General features: G+C 40.8%; 1 protein-coding gene across 1 annotated transcript in view; it reads right to left on the bottom strand.

Annotated features, from left to right (window-relative positions):
• The window catches only part of LOC124609611 (neurocalcin homolog), a 49,932-nt gene that overhangs the window by 14,784 nt on the left and 13,204 nt on the right, over nt 1-21,944 (bottom strand). The gene's annotated exons all lie outside the window — the stretch shown is intronic.

Genomic DNA, 21,944 nt, shown 5'->3' with positions numbered 1-21,944 from the left:
AGCCACAAATAAACACATCTCTTGCACTAATAGTAACTGCTTCGATTTGTTTTCTATATCTAGGAACAAGAAGCATAAATTCAGAGTAACACAGAAGAAGTATTGTTAAGCTGTAGTAACACTGTTTCCTAAGCTGTGATGATCAGGTACACTGTGAAATAGCAAGGAATGTTACAGTTTTGTCAGTTGATTTGACTGGAATTTTTAAGCATTGTTTTCCATAAATTGGTCTGGTAAGCTTTGCTGTCTTGAATGTTGTTGTATAAGAAATTAAGAAAGTTAGTTTTCTTACTCTAATAACACAATCATAAAGATTTAAACTGAATATTTAGTTCAGTAGTAAGTTTTCAGTCAACTTTAATACTGTCCAATCTGTTCAACTTTTAACTGATATGAGCAGTTGTTGGAGCCACAGACTTTCTGGCATTTCACAGACTGAGACTGAAAGTGGAAGTAACTGATGTCACTTGAAGTAGTTGTTGCAACACTATGCCAGACAGTACCTGGAGTCCAAGAGGGACAAAGATAAATAAATACTTTTTATCAGTACTGTATGTGCAGAGTCACATAAAGTTCAACTGATTTGTAAGCAGTGCGATAATGTGCCCCCCCTCCCCACCGCTTACTTTCTCTCTCAGATAATGTGGACTTACTTGACTGAGGGAAAGAAGAGGAAAAGAAATTCAAAGTGGGCAGTGACAATAAAGGCATTTTCTGTGACTGTAAAGTTAGTGTATGATTGTGTTCCATCTGGTAATTAATGTATAGTGGTATGTTAATTACTATAGTTTGTGTATTCTGAGGAGCATTCAGGGCTGACTTAAAATTCATTGAATCTGATAAAGTATCAAACTGATTTATATCAAAATATTCGGAGCTTTTTGGTTAGGTGGGCAAAACAACAAAAGCGGTGTTTTGCAATGGAGATTATTATATGCAGAAAAATTTGATTGTATGAACAATCTGAGAGGGATTACAAAACAAATACTGGTCATTAGAAACTCTGAAACACTTAAGACTACAACTACACTTGCTGACAAAAATGTGAAGGACCCACAAAACATGGCTCGATGTCAGTTTAACTTCATACATGTACATACTATCAGCGAGTATGTAAATGATTACAGTTGCAGCTGTCTGTGAGAAGTACAGCAGCCACCAGAGTGCATTAATAATGTCTGTGTTTAGCACTGTTACCAGATCTGGCAGAGGGGGTTGTTTGGGGGAAAGAGACCAAACTGCGAGGTCATCGGTCTCATCTGATTAGGGAGGGATGGGGAAGGAAGTCAGCCGTGCCTTTTCAGAGGAACCATCCCGGCATTTGCCTGGAGCGATTTAGGTCTGGCAGGGATTGTAAGGGATGTGAACAGCATCCGATGTTGACTGACAACTGCGAGGTTAGATGTCGCATGTTCATGTGAGAAAGTGTTATCAGAATCTCACAGAGTTGGAAAAAGGGCCTCTGACAGATGTGATTTAATAATTCGTATCCACCACCTTTTACTCATATGAATAATCGAAATTCTTCTATGCAATACAAGGCGTTGTCAAGTAGAAACTTTTTCTGTTTGTTTTCAAATTTTACTTTGCTGCCTGTCAGACATTTTATATTACTGGGTATGGCATCAAAAATTTTAGTTGCTGCACTGCACACCTATTTCTGTGTTAAAGACAACATTAATGTGGATTAATGATTGTCATTTTCCCTTCTGGTATTGTAATTATGTAAATCATTGTCCCTTTTGAACAACAATTCAGGAAGGTATAAATATACTGTAAATCAGTGTTCTGAATGTCCAAGTCCTTAAACAGGTGTCTACAAGATGATCACGGATGAGCACCGTATATTATTCTTACACCACATTCCTCACCGATAAGCCCTTTCTGTCTTAAAGATGAGTTACCCAGAACATTATTCCATATGACATTATTGAATGAAAATATGCAAAATACGCTAACTTATTGATTTGTCCCTTCCCAAGATTTTCAATTATTCTAAGTGCAAATCTGACTGAACTAAGTTGTTTAAGGAGCTTGCAGAACTGAATAGGTTTTGTTTATTTAAAACTGAGACTGAGGCTATGCGTAGGAAACCAGTCAATGATGCTTTTAAGAACACTGTTTACTGTTACTTCTGTTTTTGTATGTATGCTTGGATTGATTGTAATATTAGTGTCATCTGCAAAAAGAACTAATTCTGATTGTTGTACATTAGACAGAAGATCAATTACATGTATAAGGATCAATAGAGGACCTAATATTGAACCTTGGGGAATTCCATACACGATTTCTCCACAGTCAAAATATTGTCCCTTAACTACATTGGCTGAATTAATAAGTACAATTTTATGCATTCTTTTGGTTAGATATGACATTATTTATTGGTTGGCTATACAAGGGTAAGTCAATTATTATCTGCAATTTAGTTATATTTTGGTTTATTTTGCTGGTACTGTCGTTTTACGTTAATGATGCATGTTTTGTTTATTTGCTGTTATATCTTTGCAATTTCCAAGCTGCTAGGTTACTTTCATTGTCGCTTCCGTGCTGTTAATCATGGTTGCTTTGCTTTCTATTTGCACCAAGGAACAGCAATGTTCAGTGATCCGTTTTTTGTGGTCGGAAGGCATATCAGAGGCCGAAATTCATCAAAGACTTTCAGTACAGTACAGGAACAGTGTTTTACCACAATGGAGTGTCTATAAATGGATTGAAAAATTCTGAAATGGTCACACAAGTGTTATGCATGATGAAGGAGCCAGACGACCATTTGCCACCACAAATGAAGAAACCATTGAGCATTCACGTGAAATGATTCTCTTAGACAGACAATTAACTGTTGACGAAGTGGCACATCATCTGCAAATTATTCACAGTTCTGCCTACAAGATCATCCACAACAGACTTGGGTTTCATAAAGTTTGTGCAAGATGGGTCCCAAAACACAGTTGGATAAACAAACACGTTTGGACATCTACAAAAAACATTTGGATCACTATGGTAATGAAGGGGAAACCTTCATAGACATGATCATTACTAGTGACAAAACATTGATCCATCATTACAAGCCAGAGAGTAAATGGCAGAGTATGGAATGGAAACATCCAAATTCACCATGCAAGAAAAAGTTCAAGACCCAACCGTCTGCAGGCAAACTGATGCTTAAGGTTTTTTGGGGTGCAGAAGGTCCAGTACTGGAACATTATGGGGACAGGGGCACAACAATAAACAGGGTACGTTGCAGTGAGATGCTTACTGCCAGGCTAAAGCCTGCAATTTGAAGCAAATGCCAAGGATTGCTGTCAAAAGGTGTTGTGTTGTTGCATGACAATGCCACTCTGCATACTGCTGCCCACACTGCTGAAGTGCTCCAGAAATTCAAAGTTGAAGTACTGGATCATCATCCATATAGTCCCGATCTTGCCTCTTCTGACTATCACTTGTTTGGTCCACTTAAACAGCCATTAAGGGGCCGTTCATTTGCCTTGGATGAAGCAGTGAAAGAAGTGGTGCATTTCTGGCTCACAGCTCAACTGAGAACCTTCTTTTATGAGAGAATCAGGAAGCTTGTACAACGATGGACCAAGTGCGTTGAAATGCAAGGAGAGTATGTCGAAAAATGATGTACTTGTAAGTTTCCTATTTGATTACAATAAAATTTTGTAACTATTTGGAGATAATAACTGACTTAATCTCGTATATTAAGTTTTAATGAAAGTTTTGATAGAAGAAGAGAAGTTTGTATAGGGGGTCGGAGAGTGGAGTGTATAAGATTTGCAGATGACATGGTTGTGATGGCAGAATGGGTAAGAGAGATGGAACAAATGTTAGATGATCTAAACACAAAATTAGAAGAACACGGAATGAAAATTAACAAGAAGAAAATGAAAAGCATGGTAATTGGAGAATAGGGGAGAAAATGCCATATGAAAATAGGGGGAGAGGAAATAAAGCAAGTGAATAACTTCAGTTACTTGGAAAGTGCAACAATGGATGATATGTATTGCTCAACAGAAATTAGGAAAAGAATTGCAACGACAAACGAAGGATTCGGGAGGAAACAGAAATTACTTTGTGGACCACTAAACAAAGATCTGAGGAAAAGACTTGCCAAATGTTACATCTGGAGCATTGCACTGTACGGTGCGGAGACCTGGACATTGAGGAAGGAAGATGAAAGAAGACTGGAGGCACTAGAGATGTGAATATGGAGAAGAACGGAAAAAGTGAAATGGCAAGACCAAGTACAGAATGAAGAAGTATTAAGAAGAGTTGGAGAAGAAAGAAACACACCGAAAGGCATCAGAAAGAGAAAATGGAACTGGACTGGACATAGTTTGAGGGGGGGGGCTCTTTACTGAAGGAAGGAATAGAAGGAATGGTGTGTGTGGGGGGGGGGGGGGGGGGGGTAAGGGGAAGAGGAAAAAGAAGACATCAAATGCTGGACACTATCAAAAGAGACAAATATTCAGAAATGAAAAGACTGGCTACGGTCAGACAAAACTGGAAGAGGCTTCACCCATGACAAGACCTGCCATAAAGCAAAATATCATACTATTACTATAAATTCAGTCCCACTAAACTTTATATTTCTAGAAGAATAGTATCATTCAGACAGTCAAATACCTTAGAGAGGTCACAGAAAATACCCAACTGGTGGTATTTTATTATTTAATATTTGTAAAATTGAGTGAGTGAACAAGTAAATGGCATTCTCAGAAGAGCAGTTCTTCAGAAACACAAACTGTGATTTTCTGAGAATATTACTGTTGCACAAGTGAGATACAATTACAGAAGAAATAACTTTCTCAACTATTTTGGAAAATGATGTCGCAGTGAAACAGGTTGCTGGTTATTGACATCTGTCCTATCACCTTTATTAAATATAGGTTTGATAACCGTATCAGTATCTCCAGAAAAATGCCTTGAGTTAGTGATGCATTATAAATTTTAGATAAGACAGAATTTATTATATGGGAACAAACCTTAGTACTCTATTAGAAATGCCACCAAAACCAGATGAGTACTTATTTTTGGGAAAATGTGTATCTTTCTGAATTTTATGCAGGCAACGTTTTCAATATACTGTTGTGCTTTTTCTCTTGAACTATTTGTCCCTATAATTTCAACTATATTTAAGAAATGATTATTAAATATATTTGCTACATGTGACTCATCACTTATAGCCCATTAATTCTCTTCAATAGTGATGTTATCCTGTTCTGTGGCTGGTTGCTCTGTCTCTTGTTCCTTACATTCCATATGGCCTTAAGTGTATAGTCAGAACTACTGACTTCTGACATTATGTGCACTTTCCTTGATTTTTAACAAATTTTATTAGTAAATTTGAGCAGTTTTTGTAGCGTGCAACTACTGCAGGATCACTACTTGTTCTGCCCACAGATACATTTCTCTTTTCGTTTCACAAGCTACTTTAATCCCTCTAGTGATCCATAGTTTTTACATGGCTTTTCTGTGTCCTTTCTGATTAGCTTACGTGGAAAGCTATTTTCACATAATGATATGAATTTATCATGGAATACATTAAATTTTATGTTAGCATTTGGTTAATTATAAATTTCATCCCAGGTAATATACTGTGGTGTACTCTTAAAAACATTTGTCCTGGAGTCATTAATTATTCTAACTGATTTCACTTGAAGAGTATCCATACTGTAAGGCACTATGTTATTTATCCTAACAAACTGAACATCCTGATTAGAGAGAGTATTTATTATACTGGATAAACAGTTATTTTCCTGCTTTGAGCATCACCACAGAAAAAATTATCAGCTGGCGTCCTACTGTCTTTATCTACCTATATTGGAAGGTTAATCACTGAGATCAAACTGCAGGATTCAAATAAGGTTTCCAGATCATTTCTTTTATCAGAATCCTTTAGGAAATCCACACTGAAATCACCACAGATTATTAACTGCTTGCTCCTGCCTGACAATTAACATAGTAAAGACCCCATAAACAGTTCAAAATATCCCAGTGGGTATCTATATATTCCACAATAAAATCTTCACTCTGCAGCAGAGTGCGCACTGATATGAAACTTCCAGGCCGATTAAAACTGTGTGCCGTATTGAAACTCAAACTCAGGACCTTTGCCTTTCGCAGGCAAGTGCTCTACCAACTGAGTTACTCAGGCCCCATCCTCACAGCTTTAATTCCACCAGTACCTTGTCTCCTACCTTCCAAACTTCACAGAAACTCTCCTGTGAACCTTGCAGAACTAGCACTCATAAAAGAAAGGATACTGCGAAGACATGGCTTTGCCACAGCCTGGGGGATGTTTCCAGAATGAAATCTTCACTCTGCACCAAAGTGTGCACTGATATGAACCTTCCACACAAAGCTCTTCTCTCCCTCCACTTGTATCCACTATTCCCTCCCCTTCCCCACCCACTTCAGATTTCTGCTTCCATTCAACATGCCAGTTGCATCCTGTCTGAAATGCTGGAGATAGTGATCATGTGTGTGTAAGGTGCGCTCGCTTGTGTGAATGAATGTGTGTGTTTCCTTTTCTGAAGAAGGCTTCAGCCAAAAGCTAAACATGTAACAGTTTTTTTGTTGTGCCTGTCAGCAACTCAGTGTATCATCTTTAAGGTAATTAGCAATCTATCTCTTTCCTTGCATTGTTGTTATTAATGATTAAATATGCTTACTTTAATTAAATAAAATAATGAATAACTTTTTGGTTAGTCCAATACCACCACTTTTCTTTGATGTCACATAAAATCACTTCTTATAGATTAACCAACATTTTAAAAAGAAAATAACAATCTGAGAACCCAACCATGATTCAAATGTGGTAGTGTGTTTACATGCCACATGCTGAAATCTAGCAAACAAAACTGCATTTCCAGAATCACTGTTGTAGTATTCACATAATCAACCAGAAGCTGTATAGGGATATCAGTTTATGAACAAATGGATTTGGGAGCCCCTTATAACAAATCTGTACCAAAGGGACCATCCGCCCCCAATAGCTGAGTGGTCAGCTCAACAGACTGTCAATCCTAAGGGCCCAGGATCGATTCCCGTCTAGGTCGGAGATTTTCTCCGCTCAGGGACTGGGTGTTGTGTTGTCCTAATCATTATCATTTCATCCCCATTGACGCGCAAGTCACCGAAGTGGTTGCACCAGGCGAGCGGTTTACCTGATGGGAGGCCCTCGTCACACGCCATTATTATTATACCAAAGGGACCCATTCAACAGTAAATAACAATACAGACTCTGATTAATGAAATCTATGACACCATTTATTTTTCAGCTATGTTTTTTTCTGAAAACTGCAAACCTGATGTTCAAAAAGGTAGCCTCTGGGAGTACCAAATTGTCAGGGAACATTTATTTGAAATTTCATTCCTTTTCATATTTTCTATAGTAGTTTGGAAATCCATTTCAAGAATATTAATTATCCTTAAAATTCCAATTGTTTCTTTCATCAGTAACTGGAATATATTTCCACATTTTGCACTATTCGGCCAAAGAAATTTCATCCTAAAATTAGGTTCAAAAATAAATAATTATTTTATTTCTATGAATTTTGTTACATCCTGAATATTTTTGTTAGTAAATGCTAACCCAGGCTTGCAGTGAAAATATATCACTATTGCTCATAATCAAAGATTTGTTTGTAACAACTAAAACAATCAATTTTTGATAAAATAATTTAATTGGATAGATAAAAAAAATCTATGCATCAAGTAGCGACAGAACACACACATAAAAGAAGGTTACAATTAGGCAAGCTTTTGGAGCCAGTGGCTCCTTTTTCAGGCAGAAGAGTTGAAGAGGAAGGAAGAGGGGTGAAAAAAAAATACTTCTTTCCTTCCATCCCGTCCAGCAAGTATCCCCTGACCCACAATTCTGAGTGACTTTCCCAAAATCTTTCCATTTTTCTAGACCTCTCCAGTCCTTTCCTTTCATACCTCTTCCTTCCCCTTCAACCCTTCTTCTTGGAGAAGGAGCCACTGGCTCTGAAAGCTTGCCTAATTATAACCTTCTTTTATGTGTATTTCTGCCACCGCTTGGTGAGTAGATACTTTATCTATCCAATCAAATGTCTCTGTTTGGTTTTTCAAGAGTACGTCTGAGGAGTTTTGGAGAGAGAACAGTCATATTGAGTCAAGTCTTGAACTCACTTTCATGTAGGTTGGAGTCGAAGTTTACTTGTTAGACTTGTAGCGACGCTCCCGCGCGCTAATTCAAGCTCGCCGGTGTGAATGTGTTTGTGTGCTGTGCGCGTGTGTCAGTGCAGTGCTGTGCGGTCGTAATTACTGTACACGACGTCAGTGTAGTTCCGCGCTCAGCCTCTGGGGGCTCTGTGTTTTCTAGCTTTCATATACGTTCTGTTTATTGTTATTATTCCTTGTTTTTTGAGTTAGTGAGTAGTTCAGTGCCTCCTGACTTGTGTGGACGAGTACTGTTTTCTCTCCTAACTACGGAAGTTTCCGAGGATTAAGGATCCTCTGTATAGGCCGGAAGCAAATTTTATAGCTCCGATCTGTCCATGCATGCCGGGCGTCGTCAGATACGCGCTCGCAATAAAGATATTGTTGCTCAACGGAAGGTCTTCATTCTTCTGAATCACGTTAAGCAAAGGTCAGACAGCCACCAGTTTAGCTGAACCCGACAAGTGGTGACCCTGACGTGATTCAAGCAGAGCCCAAAGTGATTCAAGCAGAGCCCGACGTGATTCAAGCAGAGACCGACGTGATTCAAGCGGAGACCGATGTGATTAAGAAGAAGCAGCCGTGAGCTACGTAAGTAACGAGCACATAATGACCGAACAGCAGGCCGTCTCCAGGATTGCAGTCCATTTGCCGTCGTTCTGGCCTGACAACCCGGTACTCTGGTTCGCGCAGGCAGAGGCAAGTTTTAGCTGCGCTGGAATAACGGTCGAAGCAACTAAATTTGCGCTGATTGTGAGCCAACTCGACCAACGTTATGCAGCCGAGGTGCAGGACATAATCACAGCACCGCCCGAGGCTGGAGCTTATGCCAGGCTAAAATCAGAGTTGATTCGACGGGTGGCCGCGTCGCAAGAGGACCGGATACGTCAGGTTCTGACACAGGAAGAAATTGGCGACAGGAAGCCTTCTCAATACCTGCGACATCTACGCAGCAAAGTTGACACCGTTACTGTGCCAGACAGTCTGCTCAGAACGCTGTGGAGCAGTAGGTTGCCGCCGCAAATAAAAGCCATAATCGCCTCGCAAACGGACATGCCGCTGGATGACGTGGCGCAGCTAGCAGACTGGATTCAGGACGCGATCACACCGGCTCTGGTCAGCGCAGTCGCGGCTTTGAACAACAGTGCAAACAGTACCGCGTCTGTAGCACGAGCCGACCATGATTCTCTCGCTGCCAAGGTTGAGCTTTTGTGCGCCCAGGTCAGTGCGCTGCTGGCACGTGACGACGACAATAATAGAAGAAGCCGATACAGACAGCAGCGTTCGAGAAGCAGATCTTCCGGCAGTACTACCACTCCGCAAGGCGAGGTACTATTGTGCTGGTACCACCGACGATTCGGCGATCAGGCAAGGATGTGCACATCGGCATGCTCGCACCCAAACGCCACCGGCGGTCGACAATACGCACAACCGACTGCCAGTTATCCTCCAAGCGCCTGTTCGTTACCGATAGGAGTTCCGGCGTTAAGTTTTTAATAGACACTGGGTCGGACCTGAGTATCATACCATGAACAGCCATACATCGTTGCTGACCGCCAGCTGCCTTCTGTCTGCCGGCCGCCAGCTGCCTTCCGTCTGACGGCTGCCAACAATTCTTCCATCGCAACATATGGCACACAGAGGATGGAACTTAATCTCGGCCTACGTCATGCGTACGAGTGGAATTTTACAGTGGCTGACATCACGGAGGCGATCGTCGGGGCTGATCTCCTCGCGCACTACCACCTGCTGCCGGACGTCGCGAACGCACGGTTGGTAGACAGCGTCACTGGCTTAGTAGTCACGGGTTTCCGTCGCAACACCGCAACGCACAGTGCCAAGTTGGTCCATGCTAAGGAGGGTGAGTACACTGAATTACTGCTTAACTATCCGAACTTGACCAGGCCGCCCGGTGCTCCCAGGTTCATACCACATGACACGGTGCATCACATTCAAACGACTGATGGTCCCCCAGTAGCATGCCGACCTAGGCGTCTCGCTCCGGACCGATTGAAGATAGCGGAGGCAGAATTTGACGCCATGATTCGCGAGGGCATAATGTGGCCATCTAAGAGCCCGTGGTCCTCCGCATTACATCTTGTTCCGAAGAAGGGTGGAGCTTGGCGCCCATGCGGTGACTACCGTGCGCTTAACACGCGAACAGTGCCGGACAGATATCCCGTTCTGTTACTGAGGGATTATAATCATGCTTTACATGGTGCCACGGTGTTCACAGTTCTGGACTGCGCTAAAGCGTATACACGGATTCCGGTGGCCAATGACGACATTCCAAAGACTCCAATAATAACGCCTTTCGGTTTATTTGAAAGCAAATTTATGACTTTCGGTTTACGCAATGCCGCTCAGACCTGGCAAAGGTTTATAGACTCGGTTCTCCAGGGGCTGCCATTCTGTTTCGCCTACCTGGACGATGTGTTAGTGTTCTCTGCTGACCGCGATCAACACCGACAACATCTGCGAGAGATTTTCGAGCGACTGGAGCGTTACGGTGTCGTCTTGAACGTGGACAAGTGTGTTTTTGAGCAGTCAGAGGTGACATTTCTTGGCCATAAGATTTCTGCTGAAGGCTCTCTTCCTCTGTCCGAGAAGGTGGACGCTATCTTGCAGCTACCCCGACCAACTACGATCAAAGAATTACGTCGTTTCTTGGGAATGCTCAATTTTTATCGACGACACCTTCCTCACGCTGCGGAGCTGCAGGAACCTTTGACGGCGGCATTATCAGGCCCTAAAGTAAATAGCAAGTCTCTGATACAGTGGACAGAGGACATGTGTTCTGCGTTCGAGGCAACAAAGAGGAGCATGGCCGACGCGGCGCTTTTCGCACACCCATGGCTCAACGCACCATTAGCAATTGTCGTTGATGCGAGCCAGACGGCGATCAGTGCCGCGATACAACAATGGTCCGACAACGTATGGCAGCCACTGGCGTATTATTCCCACAAGCTTTCACCTGTACAGAGAAAATGGAGCACATATGACCGTGAGCTCCTGGCAGTATACCAGGCAGAGAAATATTTTCGCCCCAAAGTGGAAGCGTGAACTTTCACGATATATACAGACCACAAGCCACTCACGTTCGCCTTCCGTCGGAATAGTGTCAACTGCTCTCCCCGTCAATTTCATCACCTTGAGTTCGTGGCCCAGTTTACTACCGACATTAGACATATTTCTGGGATCGACAACATTGTTGCGGATTGCCTTTCACGGATCAGCAGTGTTTCCAGTACCATAGACTTTCCTGCACTGGCACAGGCACAGAGAGACGACGAAGAACTCCTTGCCTATGTTAAAGACACGGCTTCCGCATTGCAACTGAAACTCGTTGATGTTCCGGGGGAAGATACACAGCTATACTGCAACGTTTCTCGCGGCCGACCTCGTCCCTTTCTGACGCCGGCTTTTAGAAGACAAGCCTTTGATATAGTACATGGATTGTACCATCCTGGGGTACGCCCGACATTCCGCCTAGTATCGCAACGTTTCGTGCGGCCAGGCATGCAAAAAGACTGCGACGAGTGGGTCCAATCTTGTCTTCAGTGCCAACGTTGCAAGATGTACACGCACTGATCGGCGATTTTCTGGATACCACCGCCCGCTTTGCCCACGTTCATTTAGATGTAGTTGGACCACTTCCACCTTCGAACGGGCAAAGATATCTGTTTACAATGATCAACCATTTTACGCGTTGGCCGGAGGCAGTGCCGGTGGATAATATCACAGCAGACACATTAGCTTCCGCTTTTGCAATGACTTGGTTGGCAAGATTTGGATGCCCACCACATATTACCACTGACCGCGGACGGCAATTTGAATCAGACCTGTTCTCACAGCTGGCCAAGTTTTGTGGTTACACCCACCATAAGACCACAAGTTATCACCCAGCAAGCAACGGAATGATCGAACGCTGGCACCGTTGTTTGAAGGCCGCGCTGATGTGCCACGAAGAAACCTGGACAACCGCACTACCAGTGGTCTTGTTAGGCTTACGGACGACTTTCAAACCAGACCTGAGGTCGTCAGCGGCAGAACTGGTTTATGGAGAAACACTGCGCCTTCCTGGTGACTTTGTAGACGCTGATGCCACAGAGACAGTTGCTACTGGCCAGCCGGATTTCTTGCGACTATTGAGGGACCATGTATCAAAGATTCGCCCTCTGAAAGCCACACGTCATGGCAAGCCGCCCACTTTCGTGCACCAGGACCTGGAACAATGTCGTCACGTCATGCTCCGCACTGAGGGCGTTAAACCGCCTCTACAAGCTCCTTATTCTGGTCCATATGAAGTGCTACGGCGCAGTGCCCACACCATTGATATCCTAGTGAACGGCAAAACCACGACTGTTGCGTTGATTCGGGTTAAACCTGCGTATGTTTTTCCTGACACACCACTAGCGGCACCTCGTCGTAGGCATCCATCTATTGCTGTTCCAGACACTGACGCCACATCTCCGGCACCGGCTCTTGAACATCCGCCGCCCAACGCAGCACAACATCCGCCTCCTGACGTTGTTCCTCCTCCTCCGATGACGACGACCCGTTCTGGACGTCGGGTGCACTTTCCGGCGCGGTATCTCGACACCGACGCTCCGCGTCTGCCTGGGGGGCTGATGTAGCACCGCTCCCGCGCGCTAATTCAAGCTCGCCGTTGTGTGTGTGTTTGTGTGCTGTGCGCGTGTGTCAGTGCAGTGCTGTGCGGTCATAATTACTGTACACTACGTCAGTGTAGTTCCGCGCTCAGCCTCTGGAGGCGCTGTGTTTTCTAGCTTTTATATACATTCTGTTTATTGTTATTATTCCTTGTTTTTTGAGTTAGTGAGTAGTTCCGTGCCTCCTGACCTGTGTGGACGAGTACTGTTTTCTCTCCTAACTACGGAAGTTTCCGAGGATTAAGGATCCTCTGTATAGACTGGAAGCAAATTTTATAGCTCCGATCTGTCCATGCATGCCGGGCGTCGTCAGATACGCGCTCGCAATAAAGATATTGTTGCTCAATGGAAGGTCTTCATTCTTCTGAATCATGTTAAGCAAAGGTCGGACAGCCACCAGTTTAGCTGAACCCGACAGACTGATCACTGTGAACACTGTGTGTAATGTGAATGTCAATTTTTTTATAATTCTACAAGTATGAAAAACAATGCAATCTCAACACTTATAAAACAGTGACTATTTAAAATCAACTCTCTTTAGCAAATTTCTAAAAATTTAAAACATAAAGTTAATTGTTGGAAAAGTTGGACTTGTCAATAAACTACCATGTTTTTTCAACTGCATATTAGCATCTTCACAAAAATTCTACAGTCCTCGACCTCCATCATATCGAAATACATATTCTGATGATGAGCTGAGCCATATATTCGTCTAATAATCAAGATGAGTAGTAAAATTGTTTATGTCTAAATCAACAACCATTACAGGAATTTCTATTCTATAGTGCCATTCACCATAACATGCTGTTATACATTTACATCTCAGATAGTTCTGACAAAGGGAAATTTTAATTATCAGTATATTATTTTAAAGTTTTCTTATTAATTGGCCAGTGGGGTGGTACTATTAGTCCCTGTAAACACAGTGATAATATATAAATCATAAAGCAAACAGCTTTGCTAATGAAACAAGACCAAACATTTATAGACTAATAACCACAGCTACATAATTAAAGAATGTGTGAATGAAATTTTCACTCTGCCAGGAAGTTTCAAATGCATGATTGTTAACAGCAAACATCTTTCACAAGCGTTGAACAAAACCAATATTTATATATAAGTAAAATTGTGACACCTGAAAACATTACTGGCAAATTAACATACACACACCACTGTATTCTAGATATCTCTAAGGCAGACACTTCTGAAGATGCACATGGACCCAATACTAGTGAAATGGCAATAAAATGAAAGAATAAAAAGTACACTGTTATCAAAATCAAGTCTGTGTATATATATATATATATATGTCACTTTATCTTTCTACCTTCCTTTTTTTTTCTTTCTTTCTTCTTCTTATTCTACCAAGGCTTCAAATCCTTGGGATTTACATCTGTCATTAACCACTTCTTGCACCTCGTGCAATGTTTGTTAATGTGAAAAATGATGAACTGCACAATTCAAAGTCCACATTAGACTACAGATATCTCTGTAACTGGCTGGGTAAGTCTTTTCAAACATCAGAAGGCAATAGCATATCCCACCAATAGATCCATGTCCAGTGAAGCAATGTGGTGTTAAAACCAACCTTTAAGCTGTGGACAGCTTTATTTTTTACTAATGTAGCTACTTTTCATGGTGGCCAAATTTTGTGAAAGGTTACCACACCTTTAAATCCCTTAAAAACTCCTTGAAATAGTTTGACACATGGCAGTTTCTGATACGAGCAGTGCCAGCCCGAGAAAATTTCTCCACACAAGTGACTTTCCCTTCTCCCCCCACTCCCCCTTCCCCTACCTCCCTTTTCCATCACACACAATCAACAATGTCAGTTTTCACTTCTGTGATACACATTGCATACAAATCTTGCAATTTGGCACCTCACCTAGCTTGGCATCCCAAGCAGCCGCCATTAACTGTGATATATCCTGTATAGAAATCTTACAGTTGTGGCACCTATGGTACCCCCCTCAGCTTGGCACCCCAAGTGGTGGCTTGCGTTGCTTGGATCCTAAATTAGCCCTGGATATGAGGGAGACACCGAAATACTGAATGCAATCTTGCATCTGAAGGTGGACCAACAAAAATTCCAAACTAAATTTTCTGCATTATTTAGGTAGAGGATAATCCTAAAGGAAAATAATACTGGCCTCAAAGATTTCTTGTCACTGCTTGCTCTAAGGTGGAGCGTGCCAAAAAACACATTTTTTGTGAAAAAAACATAATGGCATTATTTTGTGGACTGCTATTTGTAGACAATTGTTACATATGAAATTCATGTTTCATCATCTGAAACAAAACGAAAAGCAAAAAAAGACTGTCCCACCGGTCCTTCTGTATAAAGGAAGTTTATATGTCAACTTAATAATTTGTGAGTATCCACATCTTCACTATATCACTGCCTCTTTTTTTCCTTAGGTTACTTTAGGAGATTCAAGGGCTTCATACAAACTGTGACAAATTTCTGCAGTGTTATTGCCTCCTGCTTTGAGAAACCTAATACTTCGCTGCTTATCATTGTATCTGGGCTCCTTAATTTTCACATATACCATAACACCTAATTAAATATCAGGGAACTACAGAAAACTGATGATAATATGGAATTTACTGCTCCAACAAAGCAGCCTGAAGAACCACTGGGCACTGTAATAATTTACCTCTTACACTGACTTCATTTTGGTCATTAAGTTGTTTGTGTCTTCATGCAATAACATCATCTACATCCACGTCTACATATATACTCCACAAGACACTGCAATAGCGCAAGGCGGAGGGTACCCTGTACCACCACTGGTCCTTTCGTTTTCTGTTCCACTCAAAAACAGATTGATTGTCTATATGTCTCTGTATGAGCTCTGATCTCTCTTATCGTATCTTCATGGCTCTTATGTGAAATGTTCATTGGCTGTAGTAGAATCATTCTTCAGTCAGGTTCAAATGCCAGATCTCTAAATTTTCTCAATAGTGTTCCTCAAAAAGAACATTGCCTTCCTTTCAGGGACTCGAATTTGAGTTCTCAATTCATCTCCATTCCATATGTGTCATTTGAGCCTACCCATAAGAAATCTATCAGCCTACCTATGAATTTCTTCAATTTCTTCCCTTAATCAAACCTGGTGCAGATCCTAACCACTTGTGCAGTACTCCAGAGTGGGTCACACCAATTCCCTGTGTATGTGGTCTCCTTTCCTAAAATTCTTCCAGTAAACTAAAGTCGACCATTCCCCTTCCCTATTACAATCCTTATTTGCTTGTTCCATTTCATATTACTTTGCAATGTTACACCTAGCTATTTAACAAAAGTTACTGTGTCATGGAAAACACTGCTAATGCCATGTTCTAACATGATAAGTTGTTTTTCCTATTCATCTGCATTAACTAACACTATTCTACATTTAGAGTTAGCTCCCTGTATCACACAACTATAAATTTTTACTAATTTGAAATCAGAGTTTACAAGGGTGGATAAAAAAGTAGGGTAACAAAATCTCTTCTTGAAAAGGTTTAGTAAGGAAATCAAAGAAATGCACAAAGCTACTATGGCAACAGTAAATATTATTTTTTCACATAGTCACTATGACTATCAAAGCAACTGTTTCATCAGTAAACCATTCTGTGTTACAACCCGCAGGGAAAAAATCATGGTTTCGGTCTAGGAACCAGTTAACAACAGCCTTCTGGCATTGTTTCAACAGTGTTAACTGGCCAGGTGCTTCTTTAACGGTCTGAGGGTGTGAAAATCATCTGGTGTGAGTTCTGGGCTGTATAAAGTGTTCCAGTACAGTCCACTGATCATGCTGGATCAGAACATGAATAACTAAGGTTGTATGAGGTGGGGATCTGTTGAGCAACAGCACGGTGCATACTGAATGCAAACTTCCAAATCATATCCTACAACTGTTCCAGCCTCACATGGTAAGTGGCAATATTCCTGTTCTGAGAATGGGGGAGGAAAGAAATCAACAGCACATTCCACATGTCTCTAAAGACTGTGCCCTTATCTTTCTTCAGTGATACTACCGTTATGACCTTCTTTCAATGAGTAGTGGGGTGTCTCCACGATACTGATGCATGTCATAATGATGCACCCACATTTTGTCCCCAGTGATGATACAATGCATATAACTGAACACCCTCTATCCACATTAAGTTATGAAGAGACAACCCCATACACTTTGCTTCATTCTCATCTGAGAGTTGCCATGGAAGCCAACATGAACACATGTTTCGGCAGTCCAATGTGTTGTTCACAAAGTACACTACTCTGTCGAGGAAGTTGTTCAGTACATGTGTAATTTGCTTCACATGAATGTGACAATAAGTTTGAATCATGCTTGAACACATATTCTCATATAAGGTGGACTTGCTCGGTCACCCTCACCTTTACTAGTCTTGAACACCTGTTCTGGCACCAAAATCAAACCTGTTTTCATGACATTACACCTGCTCCATGAACTTCTACCAGTTGCAGATGAATTGCAGCTGTAAAAGGTTCCTTTAAATGCAAAAAAACTTATTACACTTCACTTATTACACTTCACACACTGTCTACTGAGCATCCATCCATCCACACCTCTAGCTTGACACTGTGTTTCACCAATGGTGTTTGATAGTTTTGATTATTTCTTCTTTCCAGTCATCGAATTTATATCAAAATGGGCATTTATACAATTGTGATATCTTGTTATCTTACTTTTTGAACCATCTTCAAAAATAAAAGATAGGATTCAGTTAAATGAGCTCTTTAAAGTTTAAAAATGATACTTTTATTCAGCATCAACTAAAGCCCCGATGTCCTTTATGAGTAAATGTCACGAGTTCCTAGTTGCAAATAAAATTGTACTTATGCACCTTATGTCTAATTAAACTTGACATTGTTAATTTTACAGCATCTAAAACAGCCTATTTTGATGTTAATGCCTATTTCAGCTTTAAAAGCCTAAAAGGTACCTATTTCTTTAATTTAACATAAAAGTCTCGCATATTCGAAAGATTATAATTGCTTACAACAATCAAGAACTGTAGGTCGGAGGACTGAAAGTGATATTTTAAAAAATATATATCACAGAATCCTGGCTAACTGCATGTTTCCACAAATAAAGGTATTCATATGTCTTGATCTGACCACAGACTGTAGCGGTTGCATGGTTCCAGACTGTACGGTCTTCTAGTTGCAGTGCATCAATATTTCAACAGAAGAAAATACCAAAAACACCTAGTTCAAAGCTTAGTTGTATAAGACTGTGAGAGCCAGATTTCGTGCTCATGCGACAGATGGAAAAATTGTCTTCTGCCAAGCATGCAACAATCTGCTTTTATACTTATTAGTTTTCCTGCCATTATTGAACTGAAAATTTCCTCTTGCATATTTAGAAACTAATGCATTTGTGAAACACATTTTGCAAATACTGCTTAAAACAATACTAAGAGACACTGGAACTCAATTGTTCACTATTATTATAATTTTTAAGTTTCTGAGTTCAAATTTGATACAAAGGAAAAGTTGTTTGTTTGTTGTTGTTGTTGTTGTTGTCTTCAGTCCTGAGACTGGTTTGATGCAGCTCTCCACACTACTCTATCCTGTGCAAGCTCCTTCATATCCCAGTACCTACTGCAACCTACATCCTTTTGAATCTGTTTAGTGTATTCATCTCTTGGTCTCCCTCTATGATTTTTACCCTCCACGCTGCCCTCCAATACTAAACTGGTGATCCCTTGATGCCTCAGAACATGTCCTACCAACCGATCCCTTCTTCTAGTCAAGTTGTGCCACAAATTTCTCTTCTCCCCAATTCTATTCAATACATCCTCATTAGTTATGTGATCTACCCATCTAATCTTCAGCATTCTTCTGTAGCACCACATTTCGAAAGCTTCTATTCTCTTCTTGTCCAAACTATTTATCGTCCATGTTTCACTTCCATACATGGCTACACTCCATACAAATACTTTCAGAAACGACTTCCTGACACTTAAATCTATACTCGACGTTAACAAATTTCTCTTCTTCAAAAACACTTTCCTTGCCATTGCCAGTCTACATTTTATATCCTCTCTACTTCGACCATCATCAGTTATTTTGCTCCCCAAATAGCAAAACTCCTTTACTACTTTAAGTGTCTCATTTCCTAATCTAATTCCCTCAGCATCACCCGACTTAATTTGACTACATTCCATTATCCTCGTTTTGCTTTTGTTGATGTTCATCTTATATCCTCCTTTCAAGACACTGTCCATTCCGTTCAACTGCTCTTCCAAGTCCTTTGATGTTTCTGACAGAATTACAATGTCATCGGCGAACCTCAAAGTTTTTATTTCTTCTCCATGGATTTTAATACCTACTCCAAATTTTTCTTTTCTTTCCCTTTACTGCTTGCTCAATATACATATTGAATAACATCGGGGAGAGGCTACAACCCTTTCTCACTCCCTTCCCAACCACTGCTTCCCTTTCATGTCCCTCAACTCTTATACCTGCCATCTGGTTTCTGTACAAGTTGTAAATAGCCTTTCGCTCCCTATATTTTACCCCTGCCACCTTCAGAATTTGAACGAGAGTATTCCAATCAACATTGTCAAAAGATTTGTCTAAGTCTACAAATGCTAGAAACATAGGTTTGCCTTTTCTTAATCTAGGTTCTAAGATAAGTCATAGGGTCAGTATTGCCTCACATGTTCCAATATTTCTACAGAATCCAAACTGATCTTCCCCAAGGTCGACTTCTACCAGTATTTCCATTTGTCTGTAAAGAATTCATGTTAGTATTTTGCAGCCGTGGCTTATTAAACTGACAGTTCGGTAATTTTCACATCTGTCAACACCTGCTCTCTTTGGGAATGGAATTATTATATTCTTCTTGAAGTCTGAGGGTATTTCACCTGTCTCATACATCTTGCTCGCCAAAAGTAAGGAATGTAAAATTGTAGTATCTATAGAACAAAGCATGAATGTTTTTAAAAGGATTCACTAAGCTTTGATTTTCTTAAAAGTTTTGAGTTATAACAAAAATTTGTTCAGTGACTAGATACTTGGGAAACTAAAATTGATAAACTGTATTTTATGTTTTTTTTTTATTTTATTTTTTTATTTTGTGAAAATTAAGTACCAGCGTCCCTTAACAGTACCAAATACTTCTTAGGCTCACTTCTATATGGCATCTTGTTTCTTTCTTGCATTAAGTTTTGAGTGGTGAAAAGCTCCACTTAGCTGAGCCTAACATTAGGCAAATGTTGAATGAAAATCAAACTCAAAGCACACACTTTTAAAAAAGACAGCTAATGAATTCACCAAAATGAACCGTTTCTGCAGTGGCTTTGTCATGATATTGTGGCACCAAAAACTCCTTTTCAAAAACTTGAAAGTCCTATTTTCAAAGATTTCCTGAGAAGTACTGTCATCAGTTTGTTGCTGCAGAGTCAACATTGCATAAAACTTAGGTGATTTCAGTATTCACTGACCCACTGCATAGAATCCAAGGTGATATTTGGGAATCTTGCACATGGATTTCTGTTGATGGAACTACTGACAGTCTTGACCAGTACATTGAAAATTTGATTGTTGGCAAGTTGGGCCCAGATGTGGCATCAAGGGCTTATTTTGATTTATTCAAAACAACTCTCAAATGAGCTGAAGGTGCTATAGCCTCATGGCTTGAATGAAATCATGGTGCCTCTGGCCTTCACAGATGCCATTGCACATATGGCTGCAGTGTTTCAACTGTTTCAAGTATACTATCCTTTGATGCTGCATGTAACTTGTTTAGCACATGGTACCAACCGTAAAGCAGAGCAAGTAAGGTTAAAATTCCCTAAAGTAAATAAATTAATCTCTACATAAATAAAGTTTTTGTTAAGGCACCATCAAAGATACATTCAAAGAACAACTTCCAGATGTCCCCTTGCCACCTGAACTTCTTGTTACATCCTGGGGCACGTGGTTAGTGGCAATGGAATACTACAGTAATCATCTCCCAGCAATCCAGAAGGTAACTGAAAATCTATCAGAGAATGATACCTCTGTCACTTTGCAAAACAATTGCTCAAAGTTCCCTTAATCCAATAGGGCTTGACATAATTAGAGCCAACTACACATTTATAGCATGAATTATCTCAGAATTATAAGGCTAAGGAAGACCTATTTGTTGCAACATACAACCTCTGACGATAAAATTCTGTGAATAGTTCTGTAACATTAATGTAGATGAACTGCCATTACCTTACTGACCTTCGAAACAGTCACTTCCCATAACTATGAACTGCTGAATTCTGTGATACAAGTCCTGGAAACTTTGCACAAAGTCTTCCTTTGGGATGGCATTCAAAAGCCACATCATGTTTTGTTGGATGTCAGGAATATCATCAAATCTCTTTCCTTTCAAAGTGAGTTTGAGTTGAGGGAATAGGAAGAAGTCTGGAGAATTGAGATCTCGTGAGTATGGTGAATGTTGAAGTTGCACCACCACCTTTTTTGCCAGGAACTGTTTGACAATATTAGTTGTGGGTGGGTGAGCATTGTCATGAATAAAAAACCAGGAACTTTGTCATGGATACTGAGGTCATACCCTGCATAGAAGTTGCATTAAACGGGTCAAAATTTCAATGCACTGTGCAGCGTTCAATGTCGTTCCCTCAGATAGAAATTTCTTGTGGATAATGCCTTGACTATCGCGAAAGGTGATGAGCATCGTTTTGATGCAGGATTTTTTGGCTCTGACCTTTTTCCAACAAGGTGATGTCAGAGAATGCCATTCCATGCTTTCAGGGTCATACTGGAGACACCAGGTTTCATCCTCAGTGACAATATGGTTCAAGAAATTGTGTGTTGCATCCACTGTTTCCACAAAATCCTTTGAAGCTCCTAAACGTGCCTGCTTTTGATCATCAGTCAAGTGATGTGGCACAAGACTACAACACATTTTCCTCTTCCCTAACTTCTGGGTAAGGATTTGGACTGGCGTTTATCTGATAATTTGTCGCACGGAGTCACGGTTCATCTGCAGTTCATCCGCTATCATGTGCACAGTTACTCGACGGCCATTTGTGATTAATGTCCTCACTTTCTCAATGTTTTCATCACTGATGGCAATC

This window comes from Schistocerca americana, chromosome 1, assembly GCF_021461395.2.
Source record: "Schistocerca americana isolate TAMUIC-IGC-003095 chromosome 1, iqSchAmer2.1, whole genome shotgun sequence".
NCBI lineage: Eukaryota > Metazoa > Arthropoda > Insecta > Orthoptera > Acrididae > Schistocerca > Schistocerca americana.
The sequence above is the reverse complement of the archived record's forward strand: the minus strand, read 5'-3'. Positions and strand labels throughout refer to the sequence as shown.